Raw genomic sequence first — 27990 nt, 5'->3', positions numbered from 1 at the left:
TGAGAAAGGAGAATATATTGCATTTTTGACACTGTGGGTGGACCTTGGACACATTATACCAAGTGATATAAGACAGAAAAAGACAAGTACTGTGTGATATGACTTATGTGGAATCTGAAACACTAAACCCGTAAAAATTAGAAAGTAAAATGATAATCACAGAGGATAGGAGAGATAAGATGGAGTGTGTAAGGGTGCAAAATTGTAATGAGTGGTAAATAAGCCATATGAATCTAATGCATAGTATGATGAATATAAACAATACTAAAAGTATGTAATGTGATATCACTGCATTAGCAATCATATTATAATATGTATGTATAAAAGTAACACATTTCACAGTCTAAACTCACAGAACATTAAATATTAAATGTTTTCATTAAAAAAAAAAAAACTGGAAAAACCTAGGTGAATGGATTGTGGATAAAGATGGTAACCAGCTAAGAATATGCAGGAGTGACCAATGATGTAGGAGATAAAGTGAGTTGTTTGTCCAAGACAAAAATGACCATAGTATTTCAAAGAGAAGAGAGTGAATCACCCTGTCAAAATCTCTAATAGGTCAAAATTGATTGAAAATTGTTATATTTTTTAAAAAGATTTGTTTATTTATTTGAAGGAAAGGGCATGCACAAGTGGGAGGGGAAGATCAGAAGGAGAGGGAGGAAATCTCAAACAGACTTCCTTCTGAGCTCAGAGCCTGATGTGGGGCTCCATTTGGGGCTTGATCCCACCACTCCAAGGTCATGACCTGAGCCAAAATCAAGAGTCCATTGTTCAACTGACTGAGCCATCCAGGCACCCCCAAAATTGATATTTTGATTTAGCAAGAACTGTTTCAGTGTCATGATCAGGGAAATAGGATGACTGAAGTGAATTTAAGAGGTATTAAGAGCTGTAAAAAAACAAGGTCTTGGAGACCATGAGTAGAGAAAAATATTTCAAAGAGCTTAAGTGCAAATGAGAATAAAATGGATCCAGAGAAGAAGAGGAATTGGGATCAAGGGAGGATTTTCATGAGGTAGGGAAAGAATCAATATGTCTGATTCTCTAATTAAGAGTGGGAAGTGGCTGAGGAAGGGATAGAGAAGAGAGGATTGCTGAAATGATGTTTCTGAATAAACCAGAGGGAGTGAAATCCAATGCAAACTTGGAAGATTTAGCTTTGTATTTGAGTACAATTTTCTTCTATAATTACCAGAGAGAGGGTAGAATTGTTTGGTACAGATATCAATAGTTGGCATTAGGAGTGTCTTTTGATTGTTTTGATTTCCCCAGTAATATGTAATCTAAGCAAGTTGACTGATTATATAGATATAGGAGTGCACCCCTTCCCTGGCTACCCCTCTTCACCTAAACTGTTACTGGTGCACCACTGTATTCTTCTTTTGAGAATTATCCTTCAATCAACTTGAGTCAGTTGTGAGGTTGGATGGTTTTATTGTCTTTTTCCTCCTTCTCTCCAACACTTGCTCACTCAAGTAGCCTGCAGCCCATGATTTATACTGAGCTACTGAGCTGGGTGAACAAACCACCATTCCTCTTGCCTCAACATGAAATGTACTCAATGATAAGATTCACATTCCAGAAATACCTGTGTGGATGAGCTCACATTGCATTTTAGCAAAAAACTCATTGTTCCTTAGAACTGTCCCTTCCCCTATCCTGCTTTCTCTCCTTCCTAACACTTTTCTGTCAGAGCATCATCTTTCTAAAGCCTTTGAAGGGAATTCCCCATCACAGGATATGAATCTAGAGAACCTGGTTAAGATATTAGGAATCCAGAAATAGGACACTAGAAAAATTTCCTATAAAGATCCTTTCTTATTTGGAGAACTGAGTGACAACCTACATGGTCAGGAAGTTACTGTTACCCCACTGAGACCATTTCTCTTCCAGCTATCATCAGAAATTTAGGATTTGAAATAAATAACTTGATGAAGTGCCCATGAAAACTGTAATTTCAGTGTCTATTACACTCTAAAGGACTTATCCTTCTCCTGAGCTTTCTAATTACATAACCAAGGCTCTCACCCTGAATGAGATATTGTCAAAAGCTGGCAGATCGACTTAAATATTTTGAACAAGAATGTTAAGGAATCAGCCAATTAAATTACTGTTATTATTGAGACAAAAAAATCAATAAAATGTGCTAATTAGAAAATAATAAAAAATAAGAACAATTAATTACCAAAAACATTTATACAAATTGTCTAGTTAGAGAAGAAGAAAGCAATACATCTGAGTACAAATTACTGCATCTGAGATGCAGATGTTTAGTTAAGCAGAAATAGAATTTTAAAAGGATGCCTTGTCATTTTGTGTGGACGGTTGAGGGCTACTCATTTTACAGCTGACTCAAAGGACATTAGCCATCTGAGCTGGACTTTAATTGAGGCAGAAAATAATCTGTATGCAGATTTTCAGATAGATGGTTTGGGATATGTTTTAAGTCTCTGCATGAGTACTTTTGATGAAAGGATTCCAAAGAACTGCTGCAATTATAAGCTTCCATACCAATTAAGAGGTAATCCACGGTAGAACTCTGATCTGAAAGCAATGAAGAGTTAGAGTCATTTCTCATAAATTCAGTTCCAGAAACCATTGTCAGGCCCAAACATCTTGCATTTTAAATTAAGCCAACTGAAACTCATGTTGATGTAGGTATATTTGCATTAAATGTAAGATCTGTAAATACAGTACAAAATGGCTGGAAAAATAAAAAAATTTTTCTTAAAAATTGTGAATAAAGACATCTCGCAGACACCCAAAATAGCCCTCCACCCACTAAGTAATAATGGGCTGCCTGAATCTTCAGTATAGTCATTTCCTTTTCTTTGTTTCTGAGGTTTTATTTTTAAGTAATTTCTACACCCAACATGGGGCCTGAACTCACAACCCTGAGATCAAGAGCCACATATTCTATGGATTGAGCTGGCCAGGCACGCTTTCTTTTCCTTTTAGATAGAGCAGAAAACAAACAAAGAGAAAGATCTGATTACTGATGTTTTGTATTTTACTCCTAGATAGAAACTGTTGCAACAGCTAAATATTTATAGCTGGAAATCTCTAAAGTGTCAAGCTTTACAGTCTCTGAATGCCAAATTATCTGAAAGCAGAAGTAGGAATCACATTGGGCATGAAAATCTGTGGGGTATTATATCCAACTTGACGCAATTCAGTATTGAATAGATAAGTCATAGTCTAAGATATCCAGATCAAAGTAACAGGAAGCTGTGAAGTAATAGACTATTACTTCTATTGAACTATTGCTTAGTCGTATGTTGACTACAGAATGGGTACTCAATAGATGTTCATTAGCAACATACCTTTTAATGATACAACACAAATGAAACAGAATTCTGACGAAGATACTTTCCCTTCAGTTATTTAGAAAATTTGGGAACGATGGTCTTCCCTGTCCTGATAGTGCAGGTAACTTTCATATTTGTACAAAATCAATTATTATATATGAAACCCGGGATCCCTGGGTGGCGCAGCGGTTTAGCGCCTGCCTTTGGCCCAGGGCGCGATCCTGGAGACCTGGGATCGAGTCCCACGTCGGGTTCCCGGTGCATGGAGCCTGCTTCTCCCTCTGCCTGTGTCTCTGCCTCTCTCTCTCTCTCTCTCTGTGTGTGACTATCATAAATAAATAAAAATTAAAAAATAAAATAAAATCTATTATATATGAAACCCTTGTAATTGATCTAAAGAGCAAACAGCTTAAACATTTTTTGTATGTGTGTGTTTGTGTATAGGGATGGATGTGTGTGTGTGTGAAGAAAGGAGGAATATATTTACCCAACAAGGAGAGATAGGTCAGTCTTCCATACTTGGCATTGCTGATGTGTATAGCATTTAGTTACAGATATGGAAAAATAAATTTTACCAGTTTTTATTTGTTACAGAATTTTTTAGGGGGGAGGAAGGAGCAGATGGAGAAAAAGAGAATCTTTTTTTTTTTTTTTAATATTTATTTATTCATGAGAGACAGAGAGGCAGAGGGAAAAGTAAGTTCCCTGAAGGGAGCCCAGTCTGGGATTAGATCCTAGGACCCTGGGATCACAAACTGGGCCAAAGGCAGACACTCAACCACTGAGGCACTCAGGTGTCCCAGAAGAGAGAGATTCTTAATTAGCCTCCATGGGAGCCTGAATTGAGGCTCATTCTTGTGACCCTGACATCATGCATGACCTGAGCTGAAATCAAGATCAGACGCTCAACTGACTGAGCCACCCAAGGAGCCCCATAAAATTACATAAATTTTCAAATAAAAAGGGAACTACTCAAATATATATTAGGAATATAGCCTTTTGAACAAGCAGTTGTAAAAATGAACTTAATAATGACATCCTATCCAAGCCAACTCATTTGTATATTTAACTGTGAAACCTACTGATGGTAGATAACCATTGCAGTATTTGGAAATAAACCACACACTTCTAAGCAACGCCATGGTTCAACAACAAGTCACAAAGAAAGTCAAGTCACATCAGAAAATATTTTGAACTGAGTGAAACTGAGTAAAAAAACAAACCAATGTATAAGGCTTATGGACTGCATCTGAAACAGTGCTTAGTGGAAAACAGATTGTGTCAATAACCTGTATTAAAAACAAAGCAAAAGAACAATCTAAGCATACACCAAGCTGAAAAAAGATGATAATTAAGATGAAATAATAAATCAATGAAATAGAAGACAGAAAAAAATAGACAAAATTAATGAAATTAAAAGCAGGTGATTTATTTTTTTAAAGATTTTTTGTTTATTTATTTGAGAGAGAGAGAGCATGAGCAGCATGCTGAGTAGAGATCCCAATATGGGGCTCAATTCTAAGATCTGGAGATCATAGCCTGAGCCCAAAGACAGATGCTTAACCTACTGAGCCACACAGGCACCCCAGAAGTTGGTAATTTAAACAGATTAACAAAAATGACAAACTTCAGTCAAACGATCAGCATAAAACAGAAAAAGATGGATGTAGATTCATTGGGATTGACTTGAGGGTAAATTCATTAATCCTTACATAAATGCTCAATTACTATTCAACAATATGCCCAGCTAACTCTAGGGGACATGGACATGTCTTTTCTACAATTTTTGTTTGGACAACTGGCTAAACATGTGCATGGAAAAGAGAACTTAAACTCCTAAACTCTTACTTCATGCTATCAGACAATTCAAAATGAGATTATAGACATCAATGTAAGAAAAAAAAAATCTACTTTGACATCTAAGAGAAAACGGGAGAAAGTCTTTGTGACCTTCGTTTAGGCAAATGGTTTTAGATATGACAAAGCATGAAGAAGCATGACTTACAAAGGAAAAAAAATAGGGTTCTTCAAAATGAAAACCTATATGCTTTAGATGAAATCATTAAAGAGAAAAGACAAAGACTGGAAAAAAATGTGCTAATCATACATCTGTAAAAGACTGTATTTGAAATACATGAAGATTCTTAAGACTTATTCATAAGAAGACAAAATCCAACAACAACAACAACAACAAAAACCCAGAAGAGGCACCTGCGTAGTTCAGTCAGTTAAGCTTCGGCCTTTGGCTCAGGTCATGGTCCCAGAATACTGGGATTGAGTCCCAAATAGGATTCCCTGCTTAGCAGGGAGTCTGCTTCTCCCTCTCCTCCCCACTCCTGCCCTCTCTCACTCCCTGCCGCTATCTCTGTCTCTGTCTCTCTCTCTCTAAAAAAGAAAGAAGAAAGAAAGAAAGAAGAAAGAAGGAAAGAAAGAAAGAAAGAAAGAAAGAAAGAAAGAAAGAAAGAAAGAAAGAAAAAGAAAGAGAAAAGGACCGTTTTACAGACAATGGAATAAAGAAAATATATGAATGTTTCACAGGAAATTGGAAAGATTCTTAGCATTGTTATTCATTAGGGGAATGCAAATGAAAACCACAAAGATATATCACTAAATCCACTAGAAAAGCTATAATTAAAAAGAAAATAGTAGGAGTAAAGATGGGAAGATACTGGAACTACCCCCACATTACTCATGGGAATGGAATGTGTTACAGACACTTAGGGAAATTAGTGTGATAGTTTTCTTAAAAGTTACACATAAACTTACCATATGAACTAAGAAAAATAAAAATATATTCACACAAAGACATGTACTTGAAATTCTTGAAGGATTATACACACGAGCCAAAACCTAGAAGCAATGTATTGTTGATGAACCAGTGAAAGGATAACCAAAATATGCTACATCTGTGCAATGGAATGCAATTCACCAATTAAAAAAAAAAAAAATGAACGAACTGCTAATACGTTTTACAATATACATCTCAAAAATATTATTCTAAATGAAAGAAACCACAATCAAACAGTTTCATATAGTGGGATTCCATAATATAAAATGACAAGCAAAGATCGTTGTAGAGTCATTGATTGCCATGGTGGAGGTCAGAACAGAATAAAGTCTAAGTATTTGGAAGCTTTTTGAGATAATGGGAATATTCTAAAACTGGATCATAGTCATCATCACACAACTCCATAAATTTACTAAAAATAAAAAAAATATATGTAGACCTACAATGAGGGAATTTTACAATATGTAAGTTTGACTCAATAAAAAGTTAAATTTTAAAATACTTTAATAAAATAAATATTCCAACAGTGCCATGGAATACTGAAATAGGATATTTAATGTAGATTTAGGATGCTAGTTCTCAATTAGCTTTTATTTTTATTATTTTAATGTTCTGGCTTTGTCTTTTCAAGCACATCCCACTTGTTCACAAAATAATGCTAATGTAGGCAAGGGGAGAGTGTTTAGTCAATGGCAAATGTACTTTGGCAATATTGTTTTGTTGATCCTTGGTGGATTTCTGTGGTAAGTGGTAGAAATGCAGTAATAGTTGCTTGTTAGAAGATACTTTCAAGAATTGACAAGTAGGCCCCAGATGTTCCAATATTGATCTAATTATTTTACTGGAAATTGCTCCAGTATATTTGATTTAAAAGTTCAATTTTAAATGTTCACTTGTTAAGTCATTTGGTTTCTCTTAAGGTAGCTGAAGTTTTGATGGTGCCCTCTTGCTTCATTTAGATAGGAAGAAGCAGATGAATCATCAACTCTTTTGTTTGTTAATATGGAACATTTTACAAATTTGTGTGTCATCCTTGTAAAGGAGCCATGTTCATCTTGTCAGTATTCTTCCAATTGTAGCCATATGCTGCTGAAGTGAGCATATCCCAACTTTTGAGATTACCTCTTTAATGCTTCAAATAAATCAATTTAATGTGAATTTTTCACAGTATCGATTTTGTTTAATTTATTATTGCCAATTTAAAAGGGAAAATGAAAATGAAAAACTTGGAAAACATTACAAAATAAAATACTTTTATGAAAATTCTTTTGCAATAATATTTAACAAATTTTTAATTTTCCAGGTTTTGAAATTTCCAACTTAAGTTAAATTTTTTAAAGATAACAAAAAATTAATTTAATGACAAAGTTTTGCATTCATTAACTTACTTAATGGTGCCTGTTGGAAGCATATGAATACATATGTATTATATATATACACACATATATAATTTATTGCCTAAACTGTTCAGCTGATGTCCAAGAATAAATAAGGGGGGAAAAAGTAAGTAATTAGGGAGTGTAGGAACAGAATATGCCATCATTTAATGCACTGGGAGGTTTTTTGTTGTTGTTGTTGTTTTTAGATATTATTTACTTATTCATGAGAGACAGAGAGAGAGAGAGAGGCAGAGACACAGGCAGAGGGAGAAGCAGGCTCTATGCAGGGCGCCTGACATGAGACTCTTGATTCAGGGTCTCCAGGATCACACCCTGGGCTGAAGGCGGTGCTTAACGGCTGGGCTACCCGGGCTGCCCTGAGAGGTTTTTTTGTTTGTTTGTTTGTTTGTTTGTTTCTTGATATTAGTTTGAAATCTTAAAGTATAATCCTTAATGAAATACCAAATAAGAAAAAATCCTCATGTTGAGTCACAACTATTATTGATTGGGTTAAAACATTTTGAAGAATGATATTTTAAAAAATAAAGCATGCTTGGTGATTCCTTATTTAAATATATTGAAGCAAAGATGAAAAAAGCTACTTTTTAAAAAATGTGTTTTTCACAGTATGGTTCATAATATGAGGCTTTATTCAGTAATAGTATTCAAAGATTTAGAAAGCTGTAATAAAGTAAGTAATGGTATTCAGGTTAGTTCTTAATAGAACAATATCCTATTAAAAGTAAAAGCTCTGTTCAGATCAGTAGGATTTACTATCTTATTTTATCTAGCAAGACCAAAAGCAAACTAGCCACTTGTGAGAACCCAATATTTTACTTTGCTGTTACTTATCTTTATACATTTATTTCCAAATAATAAACATCCTTATGCTGACTTCTGGAAAGGGACTTCTGATTCAGATATGAAAAGTTGTGATTAGTCACTCCAGTGATTTTATTTTGGTTTTTATAAATATTTAGAGATTTAGTTTTGATTTTGTAGAGATTGTCTAATTTTAGGTAGGGAAGAATAAAAGGAAAAACTCAAGTTTTAGTAAATGTCTTTTAGCCTTTGCATGTGTGCTGTTATAAACATTCTCTCTCTGAATACTGCAGGCATCATTTTGACAGGAAGTGTAATTGTGCTATCTGTGTGAATTTGCAAGTACTTCATGATTAAATATCGCAAAGTAGGTTTAACTCTAAGATAGTTCTAAATAGAACTTTCAAACATTTAGTTTTTTAAATTAAAGCATATCTCTGAAATTTTGAAAAGGACTGTACATGACTAATTTGTTTTACTTATTTTATTCTCACAATATCATAACTGTGCATTTTTTAAAAATCCATTTAACTCAATTTCCATGAATCATAACTTGAGGGGAAACTCTAGAGCCATAAATAAATGTGTAAACAAAATTTGCCCTATTAAGGTGGTATAAGAATAGGGAGTCAAACCGATATTTTACATTTTATAAAGTTGTACTCAAATTTGGGGAGATATTGGTAAGAAAATAAATGTTAGCCCTTATTTATCTTGAAGTACTATGCAGGTTCAGAAATTACTTTTCCCCTTAAGTTGGCTTTTTCATACAATACTCACATGATTGTTTTATTCTGTTATGCTAGTTTTATAAAATGAGGTACATGATTTCATATATTATATATTAATCTGAAGTTTTCTTATTGAATTTCATTATATTTTAATCCTAGACTATTTGGAGACATGTCTGTAAGCCCTACTGGGGCTGCTGGTTTTGGTGCGGGTAGACTTGACACTAATAATCCAATTCCTTTACCATAGCCTATTCTGGGTTTAAAATTGATTCTGCATATGTCACATTTTCAAAAAAAGTCTGCTCAGTTTTTTAAATTTACTCATATTAAGTTTTTATATTATTTCAATGTCCTGTTTGTCTCTCGTGGATTGGTTGTCCTGTCCTCATTTCTTTGCCCTGCCCTCATTTCTTTGCCTTATGGTTTTTCATCTTTGTCTTTCATTTTTCCTTAATCAGTATCTCCAAAGATTTTCATATTATAAAAGCTATTAATTCCTAATACTACCTGTTAGAATACAGAAGATACTGTCCTCCCTGTTGAAGGCACTTTGAGACCACAACATGAAGCAGGTGACTCCACACAGTTTACACAGAGTTTTATTCAGGATAACTTACTGTTAGAGAAGATCAGGTGGGCAGCCATACAGAGCAGCACAGCTATTCTCTGCAGTGTCCAGACCTTAGTCCATAGATTTTATAGAGCAAGGGGTCATGCAGAAGGCATTATAATGAGATCAAAGCATTCATATAATTGATAGCTAACCTTTCATTAGATCTCAGGGCACCATCTATGAGTCAGGAAGGTGAGAAACTGTTATCTTTAACAAATTGATGGAGGGCCAGAGCAAGCCTTTCCCCATTCCAGCCTTGGCAGGCATTTTCTAAGGTATGTGTATATTAATCTCGAAGGGGCCTCGGACATGTAGCCCCAAGACAGGACAGGAACAAGATGGAGGGCCAAAAATGGAGTCAGTATTGCCTACATTCCTATAGCACCTTAATTTATATCCTTTTATATGTTATGTACCTTCAGCAATTTCTTTTCTAATTTCTTGGTTATGTACTTTTTAATATTTACTGCTTTTTCTGATGTAATATAATCCAGTGATCTAAATTAACCTCTATCATTTCTCAGCTATCATTTTGTTATGTGTAGCCATTGATATAAATTTTATATGATTTTTAATACTTATGTGTAAACTAATTCTAAGATGATCTGGAAAATACGGATTTTATAATAGTATGAATGTGCCAATTTGTCACAAGAAATTAGTGTTCTAGTTTTTAAAGGAAAATTAGGTAGTATATTTGAAAACTAGATAGTATATATAAGTATAGAATTCTGGCACAGTGAAATGAGAGTCACAAGATCAATATTGGGGATCCCTGGGTGGCTCAGCGGTTTAGTGCTTGCCTTCAGCTCAGGGCATGATCCTGGAGACCCGGGATCAAGTCCCACATCAGGCTCCCTGCATGGAGCCTGCTTCTCCCTATGCTTGTGTCTCTGCCTCTCTCTTTCTCTCTGTATCTCTCATGAATAAATAAATAAAATCTTAAAACAAACAAACAAACAAACAAACAAAAAAACAAGATCAATATTGTAAAAGTAAATAAAATCCATTAAAGAAGTTACTAAGTCACACACCAGAGTTATAGCACTCAAAGAAATATATACACCACCAACATATCTATAGGAATTAAGTTGATGTATCAAAAAGGAAGAGGAAAATTTGTAACTCTTTTTATATAATTTGGTTAGTATAACTAATGAAAAAGTTCAGGTCAAAGTATTGGTCAGGCAGTTGTGTTCGGAAGTAAGTATCTCCATAAGTTTAACAGTGAGATTGTTATCAAATCTGAGGCTGATAATTACCAGTTAGTTCTGAAAATTGAATTTGTATATGAATATATCTATATAAACACATTCCATGTATCTATCATCTATCTTTAATTTGTCTACCACCTACATATCATGTATATATCTATATAAATATTGTATAAGAAGAAAGTTATTGTTGATGCCAAGGTGAAAGCTGTTAATGAAGCAACACTGACATGTAGACCAATCAAAATATTTCCCAGGTTTCCAGACTCCCTTCAGTCCCCTCAGTTGGCACATAGGGAGAAGTCTGTCAAAGAAGAAATGCAATTTGTAGGTTCCCACCCCCTATGTGACAATGTAGAGTACAAAAAGAAAGTGTGGAAGTGAGAGACAGCCAATTAAACACAAACATATGCATACACACACACACACACACACCATCCACAAAGTGTGCCTTTGTTTAGAAACATAAAGAAATTAGTTCCTCGAAGAATTAATCACTAAAATTGTTTAAAATAAATAGAATTATGGTAGGAGTTATGTATTTTGTTAATTGTTTAATGGTTAACAGTTATGATCCTCAATGATGAAAAGTCATGAGAATTTTCTGTCATTAAACATGACGTATGCTGTAATATTTCTGTTTGCCAGGAGACTAAAACTTAACACATCAGAAAGATCATTTGGAATTGGGTTTCTTTTTTGAAATAACTTTTTGCATTTCTTTTTTAAGTTGAAACACCTTGCTCTTCTTTCTAAGATGAACTATGAACCCTGTGGTTTTGTTTCTCTAATGAAGTTGGTGCAGGTGGAGCATTCTGCTATTTTTTTCCTCATCCTTTTCTTCATTTCTTAGAAAAAGCAAGTAAAAAACAACATAAGAAGCAAAATGGAATTATCCCAAGTAGTATCATGTAAAACTTCTTTTGACGCTTCTTCTTCTTGTGAGGGGCTGGTCCACTATCTATGCTGCCTCCAAAGCCTTCTCCCCACAGTCAATAGGGTCCCACTCACCCTTGCATCGGCAGTGATGTCTGCTGTTGCAGACCCCATTCATATTGCAAGTCTCAGGTGAAAGAGTGCTTGCTAAATGTGACATATGGACTCTTCCTTTGGATGAAGATATGCTCTGCACTGTGCTCTGTACCATCTATCACTGCACTAGTATCAAGTATTAACATCCCTCCATGGTAGTCTGTACCCCAGCAGGTGATGTCATTAAGGTGAGTAGAATGCATGGTACAAAATCACTCAGAAGGGGCCCCTGGATGTCTTATTGGTTAAGCCTCTGACTCTTGATTTTAACCGAGGTCATGATCTCAGGATCTTGGATTGAGCCCTACTTCCTGCTCCCTGCTCAGCAAGGTGACTTCTTGTCTCCTTCTCCCTCTACCAGTCCACTGTCCTGTGTGCTCGCTCTCTCTCTCTCACTTGCTCTCTCTCTCTCTGAAATAAATAAATAACTCTTAAAAAACCCTGATCACTCAAAAGAAGAATTTCTGTCACATTCTAAAACTGAATCTTCCCACACAAGATATCATATATGTTATCTAGTATATATGTAGAACCATTTATACCATAGCTATCCCAGTCATCACCTTGGATGTTCATTATCTTATGGCAACTCTGATTTGCACTCTTGGCCTCTTTGCCAAAAATTTTCCTTACTGTTTATCACAAATATTGCATCTCTTTTCATAGAAGTAGCTACCACCTGTGCATTCAACTCCATCTTGCACACACACATCTTCTGAACACTGATAGGATTTCCATCCCACCACTCAGGAAGGTCACATTCATTTACCTGTTATCTACACAGGTCACCTGAAAGCATGATCTTGAGGTCTTTGCAAGAAAGCCCAGCAGCACAAATAGCTCCAGGACTCAGGATGCAGTATGACTCTTGGCATGGATCTTTTTTCCTTTTTTAAGATTTTATCTATTCATGAGAGACACAGAGAGAGACAGAGACATAGGCAGAGGGAGCAGTAGACTCCCTGCAGGGAACCCAAAGCAGGACTCAATACTAGCACTCTGGGATCAACACCTGAGCCAAAGGTAAATGCTCATCACTGAGCTACCCAAGTGCCCCTGCATGGATCTTTTGAACACACATTTAAGGAGCCACAATCACACTCCTCTCCTTCTTCATCCACACAGTTTCCACAGCGTGTGTACTTGAAGACTCTGTCTAGAGTTGGTAAAATATACAAACACTCTGTTTCTGCCACAATGTTCTAATAGTTAGCATAACTGCACTTCCTGAGTTTAGTTGACATCACTGTGAAAACCTTATGCGCCTCTCACCATGTAGCATACCCAGAGAATGGCCAACCTACGTGACATTGTAAATGCAAAATCATACAAGTTTTTTTGTATGAACTAATGACTCCACATGAAGACCATATTACCTACTGTTCTAATTAGGTCATGCCAATATCAATTCCATAGACTTTTTTTTTTTTTTTTTTTACAAAAATAAATGTGAGATCATGAGGCAAATGAGTGCCCAAATCACCATTATTCTACTTGCAAAATGCCACTAGGAGAGGTTTAATAATATCAGTTTAAAGGAGGTTTTGTTCAGTCCATATCTCAATTCCTATTAAAATCACATCAACATTCAGTGATTTAAAACATTGATTTACATAATTGATAACAAGGCACACTGTATTCTGCACATTTGATGGATTATTTTCTTCAAAAACATCGACTGTATCTCATTACTGCCAATTCAAGAAACTGCTTATGGTTCCACCAATTTTGATACCCACTCTGCATCAAAGAGGAACTATCACTTTTAGAAACTTCAACCATTGTGCTACTTCATTATCTGTTAATGCGCATCTCATGAGTGGAAAATGTGTTTCCTCACTGTTGATGTTATATCTCAGATGTTCAAATGTGTTAGAAGATCTTGGGCTTTATTTTAAGCCAAGTCATTTGCCTATAATATTCCTTGAGAGCCCCCAGAACAGGTACTGAGAACAATCAGGGATTATGGGTCCCTTCCACATAACCATGATAGTAGCACTTTTTTGAGACAACAAAGCTGATCCTCAGGGAGAGCACTTTGCTTCGTGTAGGAAACACTGAGATGTTCCTGGACAGAAAAAATTCTTGACCTTCATATGGAATGAAGAATGTGCCTCTGGCCTCCAAAATGCAGGATGTAAGAGACTCAGCTGGGAAGCTTCATGACAGTGCCTGTATCAAGGGAATCACATTTCTGGGGGACCATAGTGACAGGACTACCCAACCTGGAGTCATCCAAGAAGGAACTGACACACCTCTAGTCAGAGCATAGGAGGAGATCCTCATATGCACCAGGGCGTTACCCACACTCATTATGGAGCCACCATATTCAGTCATTAATAAGAGCAACAGACAGCAGTTCAGGAAGCATCATTTTGTCTCCTTCCCCTGAGCCGGATGTGGTGCTGACTTTTAATCTGTCCTCTTGCTCAGTTACACCATTCAAAAGCAGCACTAAAAGAAAAAAAAAAAAAAAAACACAAGAAGAAGGACAGAGATAAGGATGAGGGTTATCAGTTGGAGGAAGAAGAGAAAAGTGTGGACATGGGTTAATATGGTGAGTGTTTGGCTCAAGATGTGAGTTAGTATACTGCATTGCATTTTGTCTTCAATAATAGTAAGGCAAAAAAAAAAAAAAAAAAAAAAAAAAATAATAGTAAGGCAGAGTGAGACTGGGTGTTCAAAACTATAGCCATTTGCCTAGGTTGACATGTACAGAGCTTAGACAAAGGGCACAGACGCAACCATTATACTGTTTCCTAAATATATAAACATGTATGGACTTTTTTTTTTACAATAAATATATAAAACAAAAGGAATGGAAAGGTGAATACCTATCATGTTTTTTTTCCCTAAAGATTTATTTATTTATTTATTTATTTATTTATTTATTTATTTATTTATGATAGACACAGAGAGAGGGAGAGAGAGAGAGACAGAGACACAGGAGGAGAGAGAAGCAGGCTCCATGCCAGGAGCCCGACGCGGGACTCGATCCCGGGCCAAAGGCAATCGGGCCCTGGGCCAAAGGCAGGCGCTAAAGCGCTGAGCCACCCAGGGATCCCCCCTATCATGTTTTTATGAAGAATTCTTGGTGTACACATATGGGCATAGTATAAATATCTATACAAAAGTCTCCTTTTCATTTTTCTTTTTAAAGATTTTATTTATTCATGGGAGACACAAAGGGAGAGAGAGGCAGAGACAGAGGCAGAGGGAGAAACAGGCTCCATGCAGGGCACATAGGGTGCTATGTGGGACTTGATCTCGGGACCCTGAGCCAAAGGCAGATGCTCAACTGCTGAGCCACCCAGGCATCCCTCCTTTTCATTTTTCAATGAATAATTTAGTGGCATTACTCAGGGGAGATGTAAAAATTACTCACATATATTTTTTTCTCATTTTCTGTAATAAATGCTTCCATGTAACAAATTATTAATTATCCTCTTTCCCCGCATTCCTCTTTTCATCCACACCTGTGAAACTGCAAGGATCAAGGCATCAATTGTCTCCACAAATGTTGGTAGCTACTCTAATGATACTCTCATTCTGTAATCAATACATAACAGTGGTATTGCAAGAGTGAGGATATTCAGTTGGTGATGGATACTACTCAAATGCATTTACCTTTGATTCTGCTCTTCAGAAGAACAATATTTTTAAAACCTCTAGCTATATAAAATGGAAGGAAATCAAACTAACTCCTGGAAGGGTAGCAACAGCTGGAGATCGGCATATACTGAAGGCAAACTAAAGTTCCTTCAGAAATGCAAAGGAAATCAATGATCTTAGATAGAGGGAAGAAAGCTTTGAGGAAGGTAATATTGTCTTATGGTGGCAAGGCATCAAAGCCTGTACTTATTTTTAAGATTGCAAGGTAATCACTGTCTTGGGTTAGAGAGTAAAATGTATGGATTTCATAAATAAAAATACATATACATATTTTTCTTGAAATATAGAACAAAAATCGTCTAAATAACACAAATGTATTACCATATATTTGTGAAAAAGAAATCTGGTATCAGCACAATGCCTGGCTGGTAATAGTGATTTGTTGCTTTCTTCTTTAAATAAATACATAATGTGCACACATGGTGCTACACACTTGGGAAACATAAATGAGCATATTGTCAAGAAAATTTAATAATATGGAGCTCAAATCTAGACAGAGTGGATGGAGCAAAGATACACATTAGGAATTTGTAAAATTGAATTCAATATTTGATATATGAGATTTTTATTTTTATTTGTCTGGGGAAATACCCACTGTCTTCATCCGATCATTAAGGTAAGATTGTTTAAAGTAAAAACTGTTGGTGTAGTTGAAAAAAAAAACACAAGATAGTGAAGTTGACTACAAGAGATGTAAAACAGACTGATCAAGTCCACATCCCATAATTGATAATATCTCGAATTATTCTCCTGTCATTTATGGAAACCTCCTTTTATAAAAAGCAACAACAATCATTTCTCTATTAAACTTCTTCATGGATAACTCTGTGGTTATTCATGGTTAATTCTACTACACTAAACCTACCAGTTAATAGCTGAAGAGCATGGAAAGATCAGCAGAGATTTCCCACTCAGAATACCCATAGGTTGTATTATCAGACATCTGGTTGTAGTTCACTCTGATTATCAAACCCACTTCCAACCCCTAAGATGACAGCTAGCCATTCCATTAAACCACTATTTAGCTTATTTTCCTATTCACACACCAACTACCAAAGTAGTCTTACATAAATTTCAAAGAATTGGATGTCTTATTTACTAATGTATTATCCACAGAGATTTTAAAGTACTGGATTTTTTAAAGTTAGGGATAGTAAAAGGCCACTAGACTAAGGATAATTTATATTTTTCAAAATTTTGTATAGTTTTGAATTTAAAACATGACTAGGTCCTTTTCAATCTTCCTCAAACTATATGAAATAAAGTAGGCTTTGAATTATCTATTTAACAAGTTATTTCACATGTTCCCTTAAGTATGTTGACTATAAAATGATTTTTTTTTAATTTCCAGAAAGTATTAAAGGTATTCTCCAGGTAGGAAAAACCCTACAATATTTTCTGAAGTGTGAAATAATATTTAAAAATTTAACCTTTATCAATGGAAAGTTTCAATTCAATTTCAAAATGTAACAACAAAATGAAACTTAAAGCCATTAAAATCGTTTAAGCAACTGATTAAAGGTCATTTGTTATTGTGGAAATGAACACTGTGATAGAGATTTAGAGACTTGCTTTACTCAATTTCTCAGTTCATTTGGGTTATGAAAATTATACACAAGATAATATTGGGTAACGAAACACTTCAGTAAACTCCTTCACATTATGCTTGAAATGTTCAAGATACTTTATTCTGTCACTTCTGGTTTGTTGTTGTTGTTATTGTTGTTGTTATTGTTGTTGCTGTTGCATAAACAAAAGTCAGAATATTCCTTGGACAATATTGAGCATGTGAGAGAGATTGATATGGCTCATGTCATTTTAATTTGCGAGGTCAGTTTGATGTCTTTTTAAAAATAATCACTTGCATTAAATAAATCATAGTAAACAATAGTTCTTATATAAGTTAATAAGAGCATTTCCGTTTTTACAGTAAAGAAATTCTTTTAGTATAGACTTAAATCTAAACATTGAGTTACTTCTTCTTCCAGGGATAAGAATAGTCATGATTAACAGAATATTTATAACAAAGTGCCTAGAAAATACTACCTCTACTTAAAAACCATACCTTGAACATGCTTGTGATAATAATTGTATAATCAAATAATATCTTGACATATGACAACTCTGAAGACAGCAATCTTTAGCATTGAATATCAGCCAAATTAGAAAAAGACATGCATTGTATTTCAGTAAGACCAGACAATCATGATATTTACATATATTGAAAAGAAGAACTAGTAGGTATAACATGTAAATATCATACAAATAAACATTCATGCAGAAAAATATTGTTAGCAAATTAGTGGTTAGTTGAAAAGTTTTGGATCCTTTTTATCACTCAATTGTAACTGGCAAAAAAGAAAAAGGTGTTTAATTCTTGGTCAACAGCACTATCAAGAAAGGCAGTGGTCTTTTTTTTTTAATAAATTTATTTTTTATTTGTGTTCAATTTGCCAACATATAGAATAACATCCAGTGCTCATCCCGTCAGTCCCCCTTAATGCCCGTCACCCAGTCACCCCCACCCCTTGCCCACCTCCCCTTCCACCACCCCTTGTTCGTTTCCCAGAGTTAGGAGTCTTTCATGTTCTGTCTCCCTTTCTGATATTTCCCACTTATTTTTTCTCGAAAGGAAATGGTCTTATAATGATTCCTTAATTTTGAATAAGCCTCTTTAAAACTCAACACTGTATTTAAGGCATATTGAACACTATAGACCAAATGAACCTAAGAGACATGTGAAGAACATTCTATCCAATAGCAGCTGAATATATATTCTTCTCACATGCACGTGGAATACTCTTCAATCTAGATCATATGTTGGGGCACAAAATAATTCTTAATATAAAATGATTGCCATCATATCAAGTATCTTTTTCCACCAGAATGAAGTGACTAGAAATCAAGAACAGAAGGAAACTGGATAAGCTATGAATTGGAAGAAAATAAACAACACAATCCTGAACAACCAATAGATTCAAGAAAAAAAATCAAAAGAGAAAACAAAAAATATCAAAACAAAAACCAAAATACAAATACCAAAATTTACAGAATGTAACAAAAACACTATCAAGAGAAAGTTTATAGAAGTAAACATTTACTCTTAAAAAAAAGAAAGATCTCAAATAAACCAACTTTACACTTCAAAAATATGGAAAAAAATATGGACAGTCTAGCCCAACATTAACAGAAGGATTATGATCCTTAAATAATGATTAGAATAGCAATAAATGTAATAGTAGTAGAAAAAAATTTAAAAATCAATGAAATTAAGAACTATTTTTTTAAAGATAAGCAAATTGGGAAACCTATGCCTAAATTAAAGGGAAAAAATAAAGAAGACTCAAATAATTGAAATCAGGAATGAAGAGGAGACATTACAACCAATGTAACAGAAATTTGAAAAGCTCATATGCAAGTATCATGAACAATTGTACCCCAAATCAGATAACTTAAAATAAATGGATAAATTTCCAGAAAAGTATGACCTACCAAAAACAAATGATGAAGAAATAGAAAATATGAAGAGAACAATAATAAATAATGAGATGGAACCAGTAAACAAAAACTTCCAAAGAAAAGGTTACTCCCAGATGGTTTTATTGGTGAATTCCACTAAACATTTAAGGAGTTATCACAAATTCTTCTCAAAATTGTCCAAAAATTTAAAAAAGAAGGAATATTTTCAAAACAAATTATTAGGTTACTTTATCTCTTCTTTCCAATCTGTATACATTTTATTTCTTTCTTGTTTTATTGGGTAAAACTTCCAGTACAATATTGAAAAAGAGTGTAGCAGGAGACATCCTTGCCTTGTTCCCACTATTAATGATAAAATTGCTAATTTTTCACCATAAATATGATGTTAGCTCTATGGTTTTTCTCCAGGTATTTTTTTTTTATCAAGTTGAGGAAATACTGTTATTTTTTCCTGAATATGCATAACAGGTTACTGATTTTCTTGGTTTAAGTTATCTCATTAGCACTTCTTCATTCCAAACTATCTCCACTTCTTGGCCAGATGAGTTTCTAAAAACAAACTCTAAATATTCCACAATATTGGTTGATTGAAAGTGAAGAGGCAAATTAAATAAAGGTGTAGTCAAGGAAAACTTTAAAGTTCAGTCTGACACAAGTAGAAAGATAAAGTGGCGATTATTTTAACTGAAGAAGATTTGAGAAGAAATATGAGGAGGTTCAGTTTTGGACAGGTAAAATGTAAAGTACCAATATATGCAGATCAATGTAGATATGAACTGATGTGAGATATGGACTGGGAATATACTAATGGCTAACACACTGATGGTATTTATAGCAATGAGGTCACAAAAAGGAGAAAGGAGAGGAAGCAAGAAAGATAAAAATAGAGATTAACAGGGAATCAAAAACTGGGACAGGGGATCCCTGGGTGGCTCAGCGGTTTAAATGCCTGCCTTCGGTCCTGGGCGTGATCCTGGAGTCCTGGGATCGAGTCCCACGTCGGGCTCTCTGCATGGAGCCTGCTTCTCCCTCTGCCTGTGTTTCTGCTTCTCTCTCTCTCTCTCTCTCTCTCTCATAAATAAATAAATAAATAAAATCTTAAAAAAAAAAAACTGGGACAAATTAAGTGCATAGATTTTGGGTAAGGAGAGTAACCAGCTAAGAATATGCAGGAGTGACCAGTGAAATAAAAGGCAAAGTAAATTGTTTGTCCATGATAAAAGTGACAAAATTATTTCAAAAAGGAGATAGTTAACTACCCTGTCAAAATCTCTAGTAAGTATGTCAAGTATGATGATTGAAAATTGACATTTTGATTCCACAGAGGAAAATCATTAATGAGACTGTTAAGAACTATTTTAGTAGCATGATCAAGGAGAAAGCCTGACTGGAGTACATTCAAGATAGTAAGAAGAGAACTTAGAAACAATTTGTATAGAAAAAATATTTCAAAGAGCTCAACTGGAGATGACAATAAAATACAGCTAGAGAGGAAAGGGAATTTGGAAAAAGGTAGAGCTTCTGTGAGATAGGGAAAGTATCAATATGGTTAATTATCTAATTGAGAGTGGGAAATGACTGAAGAAGAGATAGAGAATGCTGGAAAGGTATTCTTGAATAAACAATAAAGACTGAAATCCAGTGCAAACTTGGAAGATTTGGCTTTACATATGAGCAGGAAAATTCTGTAATTTCAGAAGGAAAGGTAGTTATTTAGTATAGACATTAATAGATGGTGTTGGGAGTATCCTTTGATGGTTTGTTTCTCCCAGTGAAAGTGATCTGAATGTACAGTTATACCTATAGATATAGATAAAATATAGATAAACGGTAGATAGAAGATAGATGATAGATGATAGATGATAGATAGGTAGATAGAAAGATAGATAGATAGATATAACAAATCCTCAGGTTAAGGTAGTCTATTTTCAGGCAACTCAGTAGGCTTCCTCATTCATTGTCATACCTAATACCTACAAAGATAATCACAAATTGAAACTAATACAGTAGATGAATTCTGCCTAACTTGGAACTCAACAGAAATGGAATCTTACAGTATTATTTTATCTCTGACTTCTTTCAGTTTTCCTTGAGACTGCAAGATTTATTCATTTTACTATGTATGCTTAGCTCCTCTATTGTTCATGTTTTATTTTACAATTGTTGCACAGAGTTCCATTGTGCAATATTATGTATTATTTATCCATCCTACTATTTAGAATTTGGGTTATTTCCAGTTTGTGACAATTTTATTTTATTTAGTTTTTCAAAGATTTTATCTATTCATTTTTCTGAGACAGAAAGAAAAAGAGTGCATTAGTGGGAGGAAGAGCAGAAGGAGAGGGACAAGCTCCACACTGAGCTTGGAGCCTGATATAGAGCTTGATTTCACAACTCAGAGACCATGACCTTAGCTGAAATCAAGAGTCAGACACTCAACCAACTGAGCCATCGAGGCACCCCTGTGACAATTTTAAATAAAGATTCTATGAGCATTCTTGTATGTGATCCACATAAGCACTCCTTGATGTCTATAAATGCAGTAAATCTTAGAATATATTGATTGGGATTTATTTATTTATTTATTTTAAATATTTTATTTATTTAGTTATGAAAGACGGGGGGGGGGGGGGTTGGGCAGAGACACAGGCAGAGGGAGAAGCAGGCTCCATGAAGGGAGACTGACGTGGGACTGGATTCTGGGTCTCCAGGATCAGGCCCTGGGCTGAAGGCAGGAACTAAACCACTGAGCCACCTGGGCTCCCCTATTGATTGGGATTTAAAAAAATTCTATGAATCATCTCTATTCCTCTAGTTTTAATTGTTAATTACTGCCACATTGGTCCTTCTCTTTTTATTTAAAGATTTTCTCATGTGTCTGATCATAATCAATTGGGCATCTGTTCATAAATAAAACATTGATTTAACGTAGGTAATTTGAAAGAGTTTTTCCATAGTTATTTACTTATCAGTTTTCTTCATTTCATAATAGGAAGATTGAGGGCTCATTGAATGTGCAAAAATACAATCATGTCTTTGCTAGTGATTATAAAAGCAACAGACAAAATCAGAAACTATTTCAAATGCCGGATTGTGGAGGACTATGCAACTGGGCACTCTACACTCATTAGGTATCCTAATACTGACTTTTCCATTTTTACTGGCTGTGAATGGATACTCAGAACACGTTATAGATATTCAGCAGTCATATTACCATTATTTTCATGTCACTTCCTCTTTTTTTCCCTCCCTGAAACTTTTTGGGACTCTGAATGAAAGTGAGATTTCCATGCCCCACTTAGACTTTATGAAGTTTCTAGTTCCAACATGATGATTCCATATTTCCAATACTTTAAACAGATGATGTCTATGAACTCTTCCTGTCCTCTCCCAGTAATGATGTTTTAAATTTGTTATCATGTGTCTTCCCTTAGTGACAATCCATTTGTATTAAGGAAGATTCTGTCTACCATTTTGAATTGCTGTATTTAGGTGGTGTGTGTGTATGTGTGTGTGTAGATTAATTGTCACATTTTTTTTGCAACATTAAATTTTGAATTTCTTCTTAAAAAAAAAAGATTTTATTTATTTATTCATGAGAGACACAGAGAGAGAGAGAGGCACGGACACAGGTAGAGGGAGAAACAGGCTCCATGCTGGGAGCCCAATGTGTGACTCAATCCTGGGTTTTTAGGATCACACCCTAGGCCAAAGGCAGCGCTAAACTGCTGAGCCACTCAGGCTGCCCTAAATTTTGAACTTCTTGAGGTCAAGAAGAATTATCACACTCTCTGGTACTCAACTTTATAAACTTCTCAATACGATCAAAACTTATAATCCATTGAATTTATCACATTTAAACAATCTTTGCCTGTGCATGTCCTCCACATCCCATACTCAGTATAGTTCAAATGTCATGGGCAAATTTCACAAATTTTTTGTGTATTTGTTTGAATCACTTGTTTTCACTCTGTGAGTGATCCCTATATGGAACAAGACTAATCAAAATCAAAAACTATTTATAGGCTAACTATGTACTCATGATCAGAACTATGCTGAGGAAAACCTCAAATTCTGAAGAGTAGTTTCTTTATAAATTCATTAAAAATTAAGCTCACAAGCATGCTTAGTATCAACTGCTAACTCAGACTGATACCTATTTTTACTAGATATTTATGGTTTATTATTCTCTTAGTCATATGGATCACTCTTCTCTTCTCAATCTTGGAAAATCTCTCCTAAATTGACTCTCAGCTAATGGTCTTATCTAATAGTTTTATATATAAAGTAGAAGCAATCAATTTTCTACAAACCATACTTTACTTATGGGCATTCATGCCCATACATTCACTTTTTTACACTGGTTCCTGTATATAGCCAAATCCTTCACTTTTGTACTAGATTCTATTACCACTTTCTAAACATGCTTTTATTCCTTTATTTCTTCATAGCTACTTTTTTCAAGCTTACTAATGTCCTCTATGTTATTAACTAAAAAATTCAGATCTCAATTTTTATATCAGTCAGCTCAATCAGAAACAAGACGAGAATGCCAATTCTCATCACTTGTTCAGGATGGTATTAGAGGTCCTAACCTGAACAATCAGGGAAGAAAAAGAAATAAAAGTCAGCCATATTGTAAAGTAACAAAATGATCTCTATGTAAAGATAATATCATATTTTATATATAGATATATAAATATGTATCTATATCAATATCCCTAAAGACTTCACCAAATAATTATTGGAACTAAGAAATGAATTCAGTAAAGGTGCCAACTATAAAATCAATATATAAAAATCTGTTACATATCTCTACAGTAATAGCAAACTAACAGAAAAAACAAAGAAAATAATTCCATTCATAATTGCATCAAGCCACTCCCACCCAAAAAATACCTAGAAATAAACTTAACCAAGGAGATGAGAGACCTGTACAGTAAAAACTATAAAATATTGGGGAGAAAGTTGGACAAGACACAAATAAATGGAAAGATATTCTATATTTATAAATTGGAGGAATTAGTATTTAAATATCCATACAACCCAAAGCGATCTACAAATTCAATGATATCTTTATCAAAATTCCAGTAGCATTTCTTACAGAAAGAAACCATCAATCCTGAAATTTCTATGGAACCATGAAAGACCTTGAATATACAAATCTATCTTGAGAAAAAAAGAACAAAGTTAGAGGCATAATACTTTCTGGTTTCAAACTATATTACAGAGCTAAAGAATTAAAACAGTATGGTATTGGAATAAAAAGAGATGCATAGATCGATGAAACAGGAAAGTCCAGAAATAAATGCACACATACATAGTTAATTAATTTACAACAAAGGTACTAAGAATATGCAATGAGGAAACGACAATCTTCTCAATAGATGGTGTTGGAAACATTGGAAACCATATGGAAAAGAATGAAACTGGTTGACTGTCTTATACAATGCAAAGTAATGAACTTAAAATGGATTAAAAATTTGAATGTATGACCTAAAACCACAAAACTCCTAGAAGAAAACACAGGTGGTAAGTCGCTTGATCAATCCTGGTGATGAGATTTTAGATCTGTTCCAAAAGCAAGGAAATAAAAGCAAATCTAAAGATATATATTCAGTTTTTGTAAGTTATATATTTTTAGGAATTTATCCATTTCTTCTAGGTTGCCCAATTTGTTGGCATATGATTTTTCACAATATTCTCTTGCAATTATTTGCATTTCTGTAGAGTTGATTGTTATTTCTCCTCTTTCATTTCTGATTTCGTTTATTTGAGTCCTCTCTCTCTCTCTTTCTGTCTTTGATGAGTCTGGCTGCTGGTTTATCAATTTTGTTATCTTTTCAGAAAACCAGCTTCTGGTTTAATTTGTCTGTTCTATTGTTTGTTTGTTTGTTTGTTTTTTTTTTTCAGTTTTTATAAGGTTTGAGCATAAGATTTGGGTGTAAGATTAGGTAGTTTAACTGAGATTTTTCATGCTTCTTGAGGCCTGTATTGCTATAAAGATCCCTCTTAGGGTTGCTTTTGCTGCATCCCAAACATTTTGGTCCATTTTATGTTCATTGTCATTTGTTTCCATGTAATTTTTAAAAAATTTATTCTTCGACTCACTCATTGTTTAGGAGAATGTAATTTAAAGTCTATTTGTCCAGTATAAGTATTGCTACTCTGGCTTTCTCTTGACATCCATTTGCATGATAGATGTTTCTCATCCATTCATTTTCAATCTGTAGATGTCTTTAGGTCTGAAATGAATCTTTTATAGGCAGCATGTAGAGGGTCTTGTTTTGTTTTTCTTTTTATCCATTCCATTACCCTGTATCTTTTCATTGGAGCATTTAGTACATTTATACTCACAGTAATTATTGATAGATACATATTTATTGTATTTTGTTACTTCTTTTGTGGTTGTTTGTGTAGTTTCTCTCCGATCCTTTTTTCTCTTGCTCTTTTTCATGGTTTGTTGGTTCTCTTTAGTTATATACTTGGATTATTTTCTCTTAATGTTTGTGTATTTATTACTGATTTTTGATTTGTGGTTACCATTAGGTTTATATATAACATCTTGCACATATAGCAGTCTTTATGAAGTTGATGGTCACTTAATTTTGAGCCCATTCTCCATTCCTGTCCCCCTGACTACACACATATATTTTAGGTCCATGGTGTCAATTTTACATCCTTTTATTCTGTGAATTCCTTGACGGATATTTACAGAAATATTTATTTTTACTTTTTTTATGTTTCCTACTTTTCATACTCTCATTTATGGTCTTTCCATTCCACTCAAAGTGTTTTTTACTATTTCTTGTAGGGCTCTTTTAGTGGTTATAAATTCCCTTGGTTTTATTTGTCTGAGAAACTCTTTATATCTCCTATTCTGAATGATAGCTTAGCTATATAGAGTATTTGTGGCTGCATATTTTTTCCTTTCAATACTTTGAATATATCATGCCACTTTCTTCTGGCCTGTAATATTTTTGCTGAAAAACCTGATCATAGCTTCATGAGGTTTGCCTTGTATAGAAGTCTCTTCTTTTCTCTTGCTGCTTTTAATTTTTTTCTTTTTTGCTAGTTTTGTCATTTTAATTATTATGCTTCTTGGTGCAGATCTCATTAGGTTGATTTTATTGGGGGATCTCTGTGATATTCTGTATCTGGATATCTATTTCCTTCCTCAAATTATGGAAGTTTTCTGCTATTAGGTCTTTAAATAGGTTTTCTGCCCCCTTTTCTCTCTCTTCTTCTGGGATCCCTATAATGCAAATGTTATTTTGTTTGAAGGAGTCACTGAGTTCCCTAAGTCTATTCTTATTTTGCATAATTCTTTTTCTTTCACTTGCTCAGCTTGGTTAATTTCTGTTACTTTGTCTTTTGGGTAATTAATTCATTCCTTTACCTTATTATTTATTACATTAAGTGTATTTTTAATTTCAATTATTGTGTTTTTCAATTATTGTGTTTTTCATTTAGGATTTTATTTTATACTTCTTTGTTAAGGGACTCACTGATTTCCTCTTGTCTTCAGTCCAATGTGTATCTTAATAATCATTCCTTTAATTTTTTGCCAGGCATAAATTATCTGTTTCTTTTAGGTCTCTTGCTGTGATTTTGTCCTGTTATTTCATTTGGAACATATTCCTCTGTCTCTTCATTTTGCCTAATGCTTTCTCGGTGTTAGAAAAACCAGCAATGTCTGTTGCTGTTGAAAATAATAGATAGGTGCACACTTTTAATAAAATGTCCCTGACCCTCTTCTCACAGGATGTTGCCACTAAACTCAGGCTGGCCTGGGCTATTCCACAGAGTGCACACACAAGTGGGGATGTGGTACCATGAGCTGTGTATGTAGGTCCTCTTCCCCTGTAGATGCACAGTCACTGGGGAGACCGGTATAGCTAGGACCACTCTATGAACTGTGGGCAAGCAAATCATAGTTGCTGTTTTAACAAGGTACATACATCCTTTCATAGGAGGTCAGGAGATCCAATATTGGCAAGGTTTGCATGAGTCTTCTGGGGGAAGGGACCTGCAATGCCACAATTGAGGCAGGCCAGATGGAGGATAATTGAGGCAGGCCAGATGGAGGGGGTTGGGCTGTAGAGTAAACAAGTTAAGTAGGTACCTCCCTACAGGCAGCTGTGCATTCATGATGGGAGATGGGGGACATTAATGGCATCTGCCAGCTTCTTTTTCTTGGAGAAGTCCCTGAGCAAACTCAGATTAGTAACTAACTCTCTCTGGTGCATACCTTAGGCATTTTTCAAATTGCTGCTTCTAAGATGTATCTCCTTGGGCTGTTTGTTGTCCTATTTCTTTAAGGGTGGGGACTCAGCTTCCTATCAACCTTTGGGCAGCTCAATGATTTTAAAAGTTCCAAGCTTTAAGTCCCACTTGCTATAAGAATTCATGGTATTTGGCCCCTCTGATTTTCAAAGCCAAAAGCTATGGTGACTTATCTTCCCTGGATAAGCTCCTTGATGTGATAGTTTACTTCTTATCCCTCTCCATGCCCACAGCTCCTTCCCTTCAATGGCCAGATCTAAAGGTTTTAGATCCCCACCATATCTATGCCTTTCCTACCCTCCTCAATTTGGCCTCTTGTCTACATTGTGGAGTTTGTTTTGCTAGTTTTGGGGTCATTTTCTAGGTTATTTGCATTGATGTGAGTGTTACCCAGCTGCATCCATGGGACACAGTGAACCCAGGGTCCTCCTACTCTTCCATCTTCCTCCTTAGCCCCTATTTGACCACTATTTTTCCATAGGGAAGATGTGAAGACAACTGAAGTGTCCATCAATGGCAAATAAGTAAAGAAAATGTGAGTCTTGGGAAGATAGCATAGCGAGAAGATCCTGAGCTTCTCTCATGGACATTTTGTCTGCAACTACATATGTGCAACCCACTGTGAAAGTTACTTGAAGACTAGCATGACAGCTCTT

General features: G+C 34.8%; 1 non-coding gene across 1 annotated transcript; it reads right to left on the bottom strand.

The window, feature by feature from the left end:
* Positions 1–7098: 7098 nt before the first annotated feature.
* LOC112670250 (U6 spliceosomal RNA) lies at positions 7099–7203 on the bottom strand. Its single transcript, XR_003142830.1, has one exon. It is a non-coding gene; the product is annotated as a U6 spliceosomal RNA (small nuclear RNA).
* Positions 7204–27990: the final 20787 nt, after the last annotated feature.

Source organism: Canis lupus, chromosome 25 (assembly GCF_003254725.2).
Source record: "Canis lupus dingo isolate Sandy chromosome 25, ASM325472v2, whole genome shotgun sequence".
Classification (NCBI taxonomy): domain Eukaryota; kingdom Metazoa; phylum Chordata; class Mammalia; order Carnivora; family Canidae; genus Canis; species Canis lupus.
This window is presented reverse-complemented; position numbering and strand designations above follow the sequence as displayed.